General features: G+C 40.6%; 1 long non-coding RNA gene across 1 annotated transcript; it reads right to left on the minus strand.

Annotated features, from left to right (window-relative positions):
* Positions 1–257: 257 nt before the first annotated feature.
* Positions 258–11,235, minus strand: LOC139589477 (uncharacterized). Its single transcript, XR_011679025.1, has 3 exons — positions 11,033–11,235; positions 3,596–3,774; positions 258–366 (listed from the first exon to the last, which is right to left on the minus strand). It is a non-coding gene; the product is annotated as an uncharacterized lncRNA (long non-coding RNA).
* Positions 11,236–11,734: the final 499 nt, after the last annotated feature.

The raw sequence follows: 11,734 nt of genomic DNA on the forward strand, positions 1-11,734 counted from the left end.
AACTAAGCTTAGTCAGAATGTTAATGCTTCCTACTAATTCCTCATCCTATGGAGCTGAAGTAACTATGGAGGATTTATCCAAGTTCTGTTCAGCTGAGCTATCATCTGAAGCATTCTTAATGAAGTACAAGTTGCAAGGTTAATCCCAGTAGATGTAACTGCCAAACACAGGAAACCTTTACATGAAATTTAGCACTCAGGGTCTTTCATAGCAAAATTACATGCAAAACTGAATCATGGTTAGACTTGAATATCCTACCTTCCATTTGATTGGCTCAGCAAGCACTTTCTGTTTGCTATCTCAGCTCATTTGCTCTGTCGCTCCATAACAGTCAGAGCACTGTTCATCTTTCTCCCCAAATTTTTCTGTAATTATAAAGATTGCCTATATTTTAGATAATCCTTTATGTCCTGATAGAATCTGTAGCATAGTTTCCTCATTATCTGGATTAGTCTGAACCACATTTAGAAGAATGGAAGATTGACAAGTGAAGCCTAAGTAGTACATGAACTGGATATCTGTAAATTAGGGTGAATTAAAGACCATGGCAGTTCTGTACCATTGTGAAGCTGGATGCAACATTGCAACTTTCTTCAGTGACAAGATCCCAGAATGACTGAGGTTGGGAGGCACATCTAGGATATCTCCAAAGACACCTAGACCAAGCTCTTTGCTCAGACCATGATTGCTTGCATCAAGTTACTTAGGATATCAAATAGTCAGACTTTTAATATGTTGGAGGATGGAGACTCCACAGTCACTCTGTCCAATTTTTGCCAGTGTTCAATCACTGTAACAGTGAAACGAACAAAAACAAACCCACAACCCAAAATCTCCTTTGCTCCCATTGTCACTTGTCCTTTCATTGGCCACCTCTGAAAAGATTTTGGCTCCATCTTCTTTGTTCCTCCCCAACAGGGATTCATACACAAAGGTGATATTCACCCAATTTACCCAATTCTGCTGTTCTGAAAAATAAATAAAGCTGTCTCAGCCTCTCCTCTTATGTCACATGATCCAACCTCTCTATCCTTTTTGTGACCCTTTGCTGGACTATTTTCCAATATGTTCATGCCTCTCTTACATTGAAGAGCCCAGAGCTGGAGTTAGAACTGTAGACAAGTCTTGATAGTGCTGAGCTGAATGGAAGGATCGCATCTCTTGATCTGTTTGCAGCACAGTTCCTAATTCAGCCAAAGATGATGTTGACCTACTTTGCCACAAGACCACATTGCTCACGGATGACAGGGGATTAGAGCTCCATTTGCCACTTCTTCCAACTTTGTGCCAGTGTTAACTCCAGTGTTTTGAATGAAACTACAGCAGCCTGATTAATCCCGGAATAAATTTACTTCAGTTAAGTTTAGCTTTACAATGCAGATGGCCCCTACACTTAAAACTTTAGCTAGACTGTTTGAAAAGGAGCATTTGAGACAAGAACGTATCCTGACTTCACTAGTGGATTGCTACATTAGTGTCTAAGAAACCATAAACCAGGACTGTTCAATTGGTGCTTGTGCATGCTTACAAGCATCACAGAGCTGGCCTTCAGCCTTCTTCTGCACCACACCAGAGGAGCAGACTCACTTCTGAACTCTTTCTCAGCTTCCTGGATGGTGGCAGTGTATCATAGCAAAGTGATCAGTGCTTAATACTTTCATTAAGGGAGTCTGTCAGATCGGCCTTTTTTCGTAGGAGAAATCTTCAACAATTTTTACTAGTCATTAGCTCCTGGGAGGATATCTCTATTTCATTGTATGATATTTTTCCATTGAGCTAAACTAATCCACCTAATTTAAATAAGTTTAACTTCACTGTTTGAAAACAGGGCACTTACACTGAACAGATAAATCCAGGGCACTTACACTGAACAGATAAATCCTTCATTAGTGGTATAAATTGTCCTGTGTAAGAAGGAAATAGCGGTCTCTTGTTGTGAGTTGCTTCAGGGTTGCCTTACATTTATATGCTGAGATAGAGTATGAGGCTTCTGAAGTGTAAGAGTAGCAGCAGTGATTGCTCTCAGAGTCACCAGGATGAGTGCTGGTGCAGGAGAATATTGCTTCTTTTGACAGCTTCCCACTGCAGCAGTAGATGCACCTGCTTTTCTCTCTTCAAACAAGTGTAAATCAGAGCTGTACCAGATGTTTTTGTTGAATAGGCTGCAAGAACTGCACTGAGTCAGCATCTCAGTACACCACACCAAAATTTCCCTGAAAGTTTTAGCTGGATGCTCAGCAATAAAACACATGTAGCCACTTAGCAGGAAGAAGAATAGGTCATTAGGGATTTGGCTTGGCTTCTGTTCCTTTTGTTGAACATGCTTTTCCACTTTCTTCCACAAAAAACTACAAAGAATTTCTGCAAGATTGTCCCCCTATGACACACCTATGACTAATGTAGTAATGAGACAACCACTTTAATTCACTTCTCATCTAAGGCTACCTTCAGTACTTCTTTTGCACACAGCTGCTATCAAGAATTAGACCTACCCACTCATAGGGCTACGGCATTATCTGCAGACCTCCTCAGCAAGCAGGTGAGCAGCCACATTCAGCAAGCAGTCAGGAGTCATGGCATGCCCCGTAGTGCAAAAGCACATCAGTCCTGAATTTACTGGATGGGAAGCAAGGCTTTTGGAACTGTCTCACATAACATCCTTGTAGGTAAACTCAGGAAATGTGGGTTAAATGAACAGACAGTGAGCTGGATCAAGAACTGGCTGAAATGGCAGAGCTTGGAGGGTTATGACCAGCAGAGTAGAATCCAGTTGAAGGCCTCTAGTGGTGGCATTCCCCAGGGATCAATACTGGATCCAGTCTTACTCAGCTTGTTTATCAACAACTTGGATGAAAGGATAGAAAATTACACTTTTGCAGATGTTTGCATAATCCAGTTTGCAGATGATACAGAACTGGGGGAGTGGCTGGCACACCTGAAGGCTTTGCTGCCACTCAGAGGGATCTTCAGGAGCTGGAGAGTTGGGCAGAGGGAAACCTAATGGGGCTCAACAGGGGCAAGTTTAGAGTCCTGCAGCTGGGGAGGAACAACCCCAGGCACCAGCCCAGGCTGGGGGTGACCTGCTGGAGAGCAGCTCTGTGCAGAAGGAGCTGGGGGTCCTGGTGGACAACAAGCTGTCCATGAGCCAGCAGTGCCCTTGCAGCCAGGAGGGCCAGTGGGATCCTGGGGGACATCAGGAAGAGTGTGGCCAGCAGGTCAAGGGAGGTGATTGTGCCCCTCTTCTCCACTCTAGTGAGGCACATCTGGAGTGCTGTGACCAGTTCTGGGCTCCTCAGCGCAAGAAAGACAAGGAGCTACTGGAGAGGGCCCAGTGCAGGCCACAGAGAAGACTGGAGAAGAGAAGACTAAGAGGCGATCTCATCAATGCACACAAGGCACGTGCCCAGAGGATGGTGCCAGACTCTTTTCTGTGGTGACCAGTGACAGAACGAGGAGCGATGGCCATAACCAAAACACAAGAAATTCCACCTCAACATGAGGTAGAACTTCTTTACATTGAGGGTGTCATAACACTAGAACAGGTTGCCCAAGGAGGTCATGAGGTCTCCCTCTCTGGAGACATTCAAAACCCACCTGGACATGTTACTCTGTCCCTGCTCAGAATGACCCTGCTTTGGCAGAGGGGCTGGACTGGATGTTCTTCTAAGATCTCTTCCAGTCCTAAGGATTCTGTGATCCTGTGATTGTGTGAAGATCCTGCCATTCTCCATCTTGCACAACACACTGAGTCAGCCATTGCACTGAAGCTCCAGCTAAAATAAACAGAAGAAAGGACATCTCTTTGGCTTCCATAACTACACAAAAGAAGCCAAATTCCATCCAAGGCTGTACAGACAATCTACAACAAAGCCAGGAATACGAGCCAGACATTTTCAGTTCAATTGTAGTTCTTCAGCCACTGGAGTTTTACTGATTTAATTTATGTGAGAACATTCAGAAGAGCAGGGCACTGTCTGCCTCTGCATTCCAGCCACAGTGGGTGGCCCATGGCAGTGCAGCAGTCTGCCTTGTAATAGCACAGAGAGGGCCTAATCTGTACTACTTGTAGTCTTATGAACAGGAATAAAGGGACATTAAATTAATTCAAAATTTTGTTGTGCATGTTTTTCTACATCAAAAAAATTTATCCAACCGAGTATGATCAGCAACTTGTGTGGTTTAAATTGGTATATTGCAAAAATTCAGACAGTATTCCCTTTGAGACAGCAAGGATAAAACCTCCTGCAGACTGGTCTTGTACCCATGAAAAAGAAGCTTCTGTGTGACTGCTCAGTAACCTCAAGTATCCTACCTGATCTATTGCTCAGTCTGTCTGATTTTGCCAACACCTAAATCGACACTGATCTATTCTGTTGGCTCTTAAAATTGTATCCTTCAGACCTGGCTTCTGCAAAGGCTGTGACATCCAGCAAGAAAGCAAAAGGAGAGCAAAGACTACATTACTAGATGAAAATATCTGGTTAGAAAAAAATGCCCTGAAAAAAGCCAACAAATAATAATATTTCACACTTCCTACTGCCTCATCACTTCTCACATACTGTTAGTATTAAATGTCAATAAATCAAGACATTTTCTTCCAGATAAATTCCATTCTCTATTATGGAGTTACATGTTCTCACTTTGGTAAGCTTTTTCTTTAAGAGCCTTTATTTACTGCCTTTAATAACTTTTGTATCACCAAAAATCTTCTGCTTCCTAATAACAATATTTATTATGAGATCATGCAAATTCAGTAAAAAATTCTTTTGGTTGGTGGAGGAAAATCTGTTATATTTTAACAATGATGACATTTTGTAAAATGCAGTTCTACTATCTTACTGCCAAGATATTCAACCTGGCCCTTAACCCTGAGAAAATGTTGATGTTGCCAATTGTCACTGCAGAACATGTTTTGCAGACAGCTGGATGTTTTAGTATGTAGTGATTTGCCAAGGCTAAAGTCAGAGCAATCATCTATTAATTTTCCTTTTTTTCCACTAACAAAAAAAAAAACCCCAAACAAACAGGCCAAAAATAAACCCAAAACAACAAAAACCCTTTACATTTCCTAAATAAAAGATACTTCCCCCCTTCCCTTATAATGAAATTGTTGTCAAAGTGACTCTTAAAAGACTGACAGGTCCTGAGAGACTAGCAAATGTAATGAACTTTTTGTGTTTTTAAACCCAGCTGCATTTCTAATGACATCCTAAAATCTAGCATACATGGCCACATTATCCTGGTATGCTGATGTCCTCCTTCTGCACTTGAAAATAGTTCTGCACTCAACTAACTTGAAAAACACTGGACAGAGGACAAAACGCAGCAAAAATTGAAAAAATTTTAGAAATATCAGAAGATAGACAATATGGATCCTGGCAGTACTTCACCAAAGAGGAAAATAAAATAAAAACTTGATCCTTATTAGGATCAATCCAGACAGAAGAATATAATCCACCAGCCGCCACAGCGTACCCACTTCTCTCACTTTCGTAATGCAGATTCTATGACAGCAAATTAGGCAGAATGGAAAGATCACCTTTTTCATGTGGGCCTGCCAAAATCATCCTGTCACCTGAGGTTTTCCCCCTCTGAAGTAAGGAGTGAGACTGAGATAATACTCAGTATGATTTAGAATTTTTTAAAAAGCCAATTGATCATCCACATATGGTGAACACCATTAAGCATTTAACACTTGTCCTTATTTTTCTCTTTAAAAAAAGAAGTCATATTAGATGAGCATGGTCTGACAATCCATCTAAAGAGGATGAGTCAATCTAAATCAACCCTACAATCATCCCAACATAAAGTAGCAGGGATCCAGGAAGTCAGAGACACATCAGTGAAGGAGAGAGGCCATTTCATGTAGATATCCTGGACCACAGCTTTATGACTTATTCAACAAATGAGATCTCTAGGGAATGGGAAGAAAAACAAAAGTACTTTCTGCAGTGCAAACACATTGTCCATTGCAGTGAATATATACTACACAATGTGTCCATTTCTTCATGGGTTTCTGGATACATCTTATCCTCCAGGCTTCTAAGACTAATTAATCTCATTAAATGCTATCTGGGACTCCAAAGATGAACATTTTGCAGCAGAAAGAGAGTGTACGTGAAGCAGAAGGTTTGGAGGTTCCCAAGAACAATACTGTACAAAATGAAAGCAGCAGCAGTTTTTCATATTAACATGAGGACAACATCCTGATATATTATTTATGGACAAAATGGCCAGGACAACATAACTTTCCCCTAATACTCCCTCCCGAGGTTGTCCTGATCTGTCATATCTCAGTGGCTGTGAACTTAAGGCAGCCAGTGAAACCCTCAGTGCACAGACATACAAACATAGGAAACAGTGCCAAAGTTAAGCATTAGTAAAAAGCAAATACCTGAAAAAAGCTTTTAAACAAAAGCAAAAACAAAACAAAACAAACAAACAAAATTAAAACCAAAACAAAAACAAAACAACAAACAAACAAATCAGAGCCACTCTGTGGCTGCTGCTGGGAAGTCCCTCTGCAGACCCTCTAACCCAAACCTCCCTTTCCAAGCAGAGCTCATGAGAGCAGGTTTCTCAGGACTGCATACAGTTGTACTCCCTCTAGTTTGCGGATTGCTGATGATGCCCTCTGTCCCTCAGCCAAGGCATTCACAGAGATTCAGAAAAGCATTAACCCCAGTATCCATCCTGGGATGTCACTAATGGTTAAGGGCTTTTGACTGGACTTTGTGCCACCGACCACAAAATGGTTCAGGTTGGAAGGCACACTTAAAGGTCTTCTAGGTTAAGCCCCCTGCAATGGGGAAGGACACCTTCCAATAAATCATGTTGCCCAGAGCCCTGTCCAATGTGATACTGAATGTTTCCAGGGATGGGGCATCTACAACCTCTCTGGGCAACCTGTGCCACTGTTCTATCCACCCCAGCACAAAAATTTTTTTCTTTATTCCTAGTCTGAATTTATCCTTGTTGAGTTTAGAGCCATTAATCCATGTCCTATCAGCATAGCCCCAACTAAAAACTCTGCTCTCCTCATTCTTATAAGCCCATTTAAATACTGAACACCATAATAAGATTATGCTGGGGCCTTCACTTTTCCTGGACAGCCTTAACTCTCCCAGCCTTTCCTATAGGAGGTCCTCCATCCCTCTGATCATCAGCTATCCCTCCTCTGGACTCACTCCAGCAGTTCCATGTCCTCCCTGTGCTGGGACCCCAGAGCTGGATGCAGGGCTCCAGGTGGGCTCTCACCAGAGCAGAGCAGAGGGGCAGAATCTCTTCCTTCCCCTGCTGCCCACGCTGCTTTGGATGCAGCCCAGGAGACGTTTGGCTCTCTGGGCTGGGTCATGTCCAGCTTTCTATCCAGCAGTACTTACAAGTCCTTTTCCCTTACAATACTTGAACCTGAGAAGCAGTTGCAGCAAAGGGGAAAGGAAAGAGGGTTTAGAGGGTTTTTGTTTGCTTGGTTTGGTTGTTTCTTTTGCAGTTTTTTTTTTTTTTTTGTCTTGTTTTGTGGTTTTTGTTTTGATTTTCTTCCTTTAGACAGATACAAGCCAGTGGTTTGTTTATTGCTTGTGCAAGTACCTGGCACAGTTGTGCTGTTGTAGTGACTGCAAACAGCTTCACCTACTCCACTGGCTACAAATTTTCCCTCCAAAATTTCAACACATTCCCTGTGTTGTTCTATCTACCCTGGCTGATGGTGCTCCCTTGCACAGTGCATTTACATGTCTTCTTTCTCCACGTTTCTGAGGAAGAGATGAAAATCTGCCGCCTTCCTGATTAAAGTCCAGGTGACCCTAAAACCATGGAGATCATTCTTTCCTCATGGGCCACCTTAGCCCAAGCAACATTGTTTTATCTTGGCTGGCAGTGACTACCTGTGGAGGTGGCAGGCTGATGGGACAAGCCTCTGGACCCCCACATGCAGGTCTGCTAAGGTGATGTGGCAGGTTTCAGTGGCTCAGAAGCCCTTCAAAATGCAAGAAAATGCCCAAGAGGTAGGTGCTGCTCAGTGAGTGGTGGAATGGGAGCTGGATTTGGCTTTCACAAACCACCCTCATGACTTTTGGGAGCTGGCTCTGAAGCCCTTTGGCTACAGATTTAAGGATACACAACAGGCAACAAATCCAGACAGAAAGCAGATTTAGTGACACTGTCTCGCTCAGGGAGGTGGTTTCTTCTAACTTTTAGTTATCATGGAGAAAGAGCAGTTTAAAGGAACTGAGCACCTGCACACAAGAAGGTTCCTCATCAAAAAGCCCAGCACTGTGCAAAGGCTAAGAAAGTGCAGGATGAGTTTTTGAGTATTTCAGGCTATTTCAATGGAAATGTTATTCCTTCTGTACCTAAATGAAGTTTTATTACCTCCTGGCATTGCTGTGCTGACCTGGCTTTAGTTGTCCAAATCTCCTTGCCACTCCACAGGCATGCAAACTGTCATGAACCAATTATCTTGGCTCATGAGAGCTTTCAGGTGATCTGACTCAAAGTCCCACCACACCCATGCATCCAGAAAGAACATGCAGTCATGAGGAGACCTTGGCCAAAGTGTCCTCTGAGGCTATGTCTTTCCCTGTGGTGGGACAGGCCCTTCAGCTCAGCTGAAACTCCTTCTCTGGGTTTAAAACAGCTTCTCTTTTGGATGGCTGTGCTTTTACCGCAGTCAAACAGCACACAGCGGACACAACAGCCTAAAGTTTAGTTAAGGTATTTTACACCTAGACTGACAGTGACTAATCAAAGAGATAAGAAGTGACTAATCAAACTTCTTCATGGAAAGGGTTGTCAAGAACAGACTGCCCAGGGAAGTGGTTGAGTCACCATCCCTGGAGTATTTAAAAGATGTCTAGATGCTTAAGGACATGGTGTAGTGGTGGACTAGGCAGTGTTAGATTGACAGTTGGACTTCATGATCTTAAAGGTCTTTTCCAAACTAAATAACTCTATGATTATGTGACCTTGCAATAGTCTGTCAGCTTTTGAGATTGACTGCTGGAAAAACAAGCAATAGAGCAATGAAGAGATTGTTCTTCATCAGAAAGCATCTCTTGCTCCCAAACAAACTGTGATGATGAAGTAAAGGCAAAATGTGCTTCAAAATAGAAAGATAAAAGTGTTCAGTCAGTATTTTACTGGAAAAGCATATAAAAACTTATAGAAAGAAAAAGGAAGTGTAAGAGTCTTTCAGGTGCCAATTTTTGTAACACACCAGTAACTCCTAATGCAAGCTGAGAAAATTTTTTTTTAGGGTAAACTTCTTGTAAGATAGTCCACCCCAATGAATCCTGTACTTAAAAGATAATGGTTATTTAAGTCACAGAAATAGCTCTTAAAAAGAAGAAAATTTCATTATCATCTACTTCCAAAAAAATGCAGCTGAAAAAGAAGGGGAAAAAAGGAAGAACTTCTGCAACCTTTGAAGTCTGCATTCATAACATGAGGCAGTTCCTTGAAATCCAAGTTTATAACTTGAGGATCAGAAACACACACACAAAAAAAAATCAATGATAAATCCTGTTTAGCCATGAAAAGATAATTTCAAAATCTTCAACCAAATGTCAATTTGTGGATAAAATAGCAAAATATGAGCTAGTGTGTCCAAAAGAAGTGCCTAAGAATTAGCATGTACAAAAAATTGCTAGTCTTGGTAAGATGGCTAAGTAACTAATGAAGGGTATTTTGAATTAACCCAAAACTTCTAGTATATAACAGAATAATATTAAATGTAGGGCACAAATCCAGTCATTTCAGAAATGCAGATGTATGCTGAAATGACAAGACACATTTCATGGAGAAAACCATTAAGATTCTGAGTTGTGAAGATTCATGCTGATGCACTGAATGTTAAATAATCTAGTTAAAAGAACTCTTGCTCAACTTGCACAGTTTGGAGACCCAATTCCTACTAGAATTTTCTGAGGAAAATAGAAGACAAACAGAAAAATATTTGAAGGAGTCATGGGGTATTGTATTAACCCAAATCTCTAAGGGCTACTTCTTAGATCTGCAATCAGCAGAGCTACAGGTGTTTCCAAAAGCACATGATTATCCTGCAGATGGTTTCTAGTAGCTTAACTTTTCTGAAAGTAACTTTCTAAAGCTAATGAGGGGATATTTTATGGACATAGTTCAGAAAGGTTTTTTGAAGTGAAATTTCACACTGTGTACCAATCAGTACATACAGCAAATTTTTTTCTTGTTCATTACTTTTGTTCAGGTTCAAAATTCCAGTGGCTTTTTGGAAGTAAAGTTTAAAACTAACCCTTTTGCCTCCTCCTCCTTCTACTACTGTGCATAAAGTAGCTGGGCATTTCATAAAAAGCTGTTACATTCAGACTCTCTCCATTGCTTCAGCTCTCAAATGACACTTGTCAGTCAGATTACTTCACCCTCAAAGAATAGAAAAATCATTGTCTTTTTCCATCACTAGTTGTAAAAAAATATTTTTCAGATCTTTTTAACATGCACGAGGTGAATTGTAGTTCTATGCATATAATATGCAGATGCTAACCAGGAACATCCAAAACTTCTGCTCCTGTAGGCCAAATCCCCCTGAATGAATGGGAACCTTTCCACCAAACACAGTGGAAGTGGGATGAGCTCATAGACCATTGAACTATAAACATGGGATGTGCTAAGTGTATTACAGGAATTAACTCTGAAAAAATCACTCAAAAATTTCTTATCCCTTCTGTTCTGAGCTATATTTTATATCAAACCCATTTTTGATAAGTATAAACTGTAAAGGTCCATTCGTAAATTGCATTTATAGCAGCAACATTTGGTGTGGAAAAACAGTTCTTTTATGACAATATCAATCTGCATAAGAACTTTCAAATCTGGTAAAAGATGTAGAACTTCAAGAAAATATGTCTTCAGTGGAGTGTTCTATGTTATTTTTCTGTCAGAAACATATTAAACCAAAAACCCACTAAAGGAAAATAAGAGACAACCTATTAGAATGCAGTTCCAGAGCCATTTGATTCAGCCTCTATATGGTATCCAAGAGTAAAAATTACTTACATTTTGCTTACGTTCACTCCCTCCTCTACATGGTATAAGACATTTCATTCCATCCCAGAGAAAAAAAAACTCTTCTTGACTGCAGCAGCTATACTTTATAATAGTTTCTCATCCTCAACAGTATAATTTTTTCTCATAGAAAACAGAAACAAAAAAACAGAGAAAAATCCATCAATTCATCTACAGGCATAAAAATGTAAACCTGTCCTCAAGACAAATAAAAGTGGGACAATACATCAGGCCTTAATAATTTATTTATTTATGAATAATTCCAATTATTTATTTTAGTCTATTTTAGTCTAGATAAAAACAAGAGCTAGAATATTTGTCTTCTCTAGGAGAACACAAAATAATATTGTAGAGGGATGACAGAAGAACAATGCATAAATCACTCATGTAAAACATCATGTACAAATATTCATTGCTATTAAGGTGACATTGAAATACCTGCCCTGTCTCAGTCTAAATAATCTATCAAAAACAGCACCAAACAATTATACAGACGACTGATTGGGACTCTGTCATGAAAGACCAAATTTTTTTCCATACCATGCAGGTAATTATTTATGACAAGATCAAAACAAATAGGCAAGGTGAATCTTAAAATCTTTTTTACTTCCTTTTGTCAAGATTTAAATGGCATCACAAGGAGGAAAGGAGAGGAGAATGAGCTCTTATTCATGCATAGTGACTCATGGCACT

This window comes from Agelaius tricolor, unplaced genomic scaffold, assembly GCF_023055355.1.
Source record: "Agelaius tricolor isolate 1412-34295 unplaced genomic scaffold, bAgeTri1.0.p SCAF_4, whole genome shotgun sequence".
NCBI classification, from domain to species: Eukaryota; Metazoa; Chordata; class Aves; order Passeriformes; family Icteridae; genus Agelaius; species Agelaius tricolor.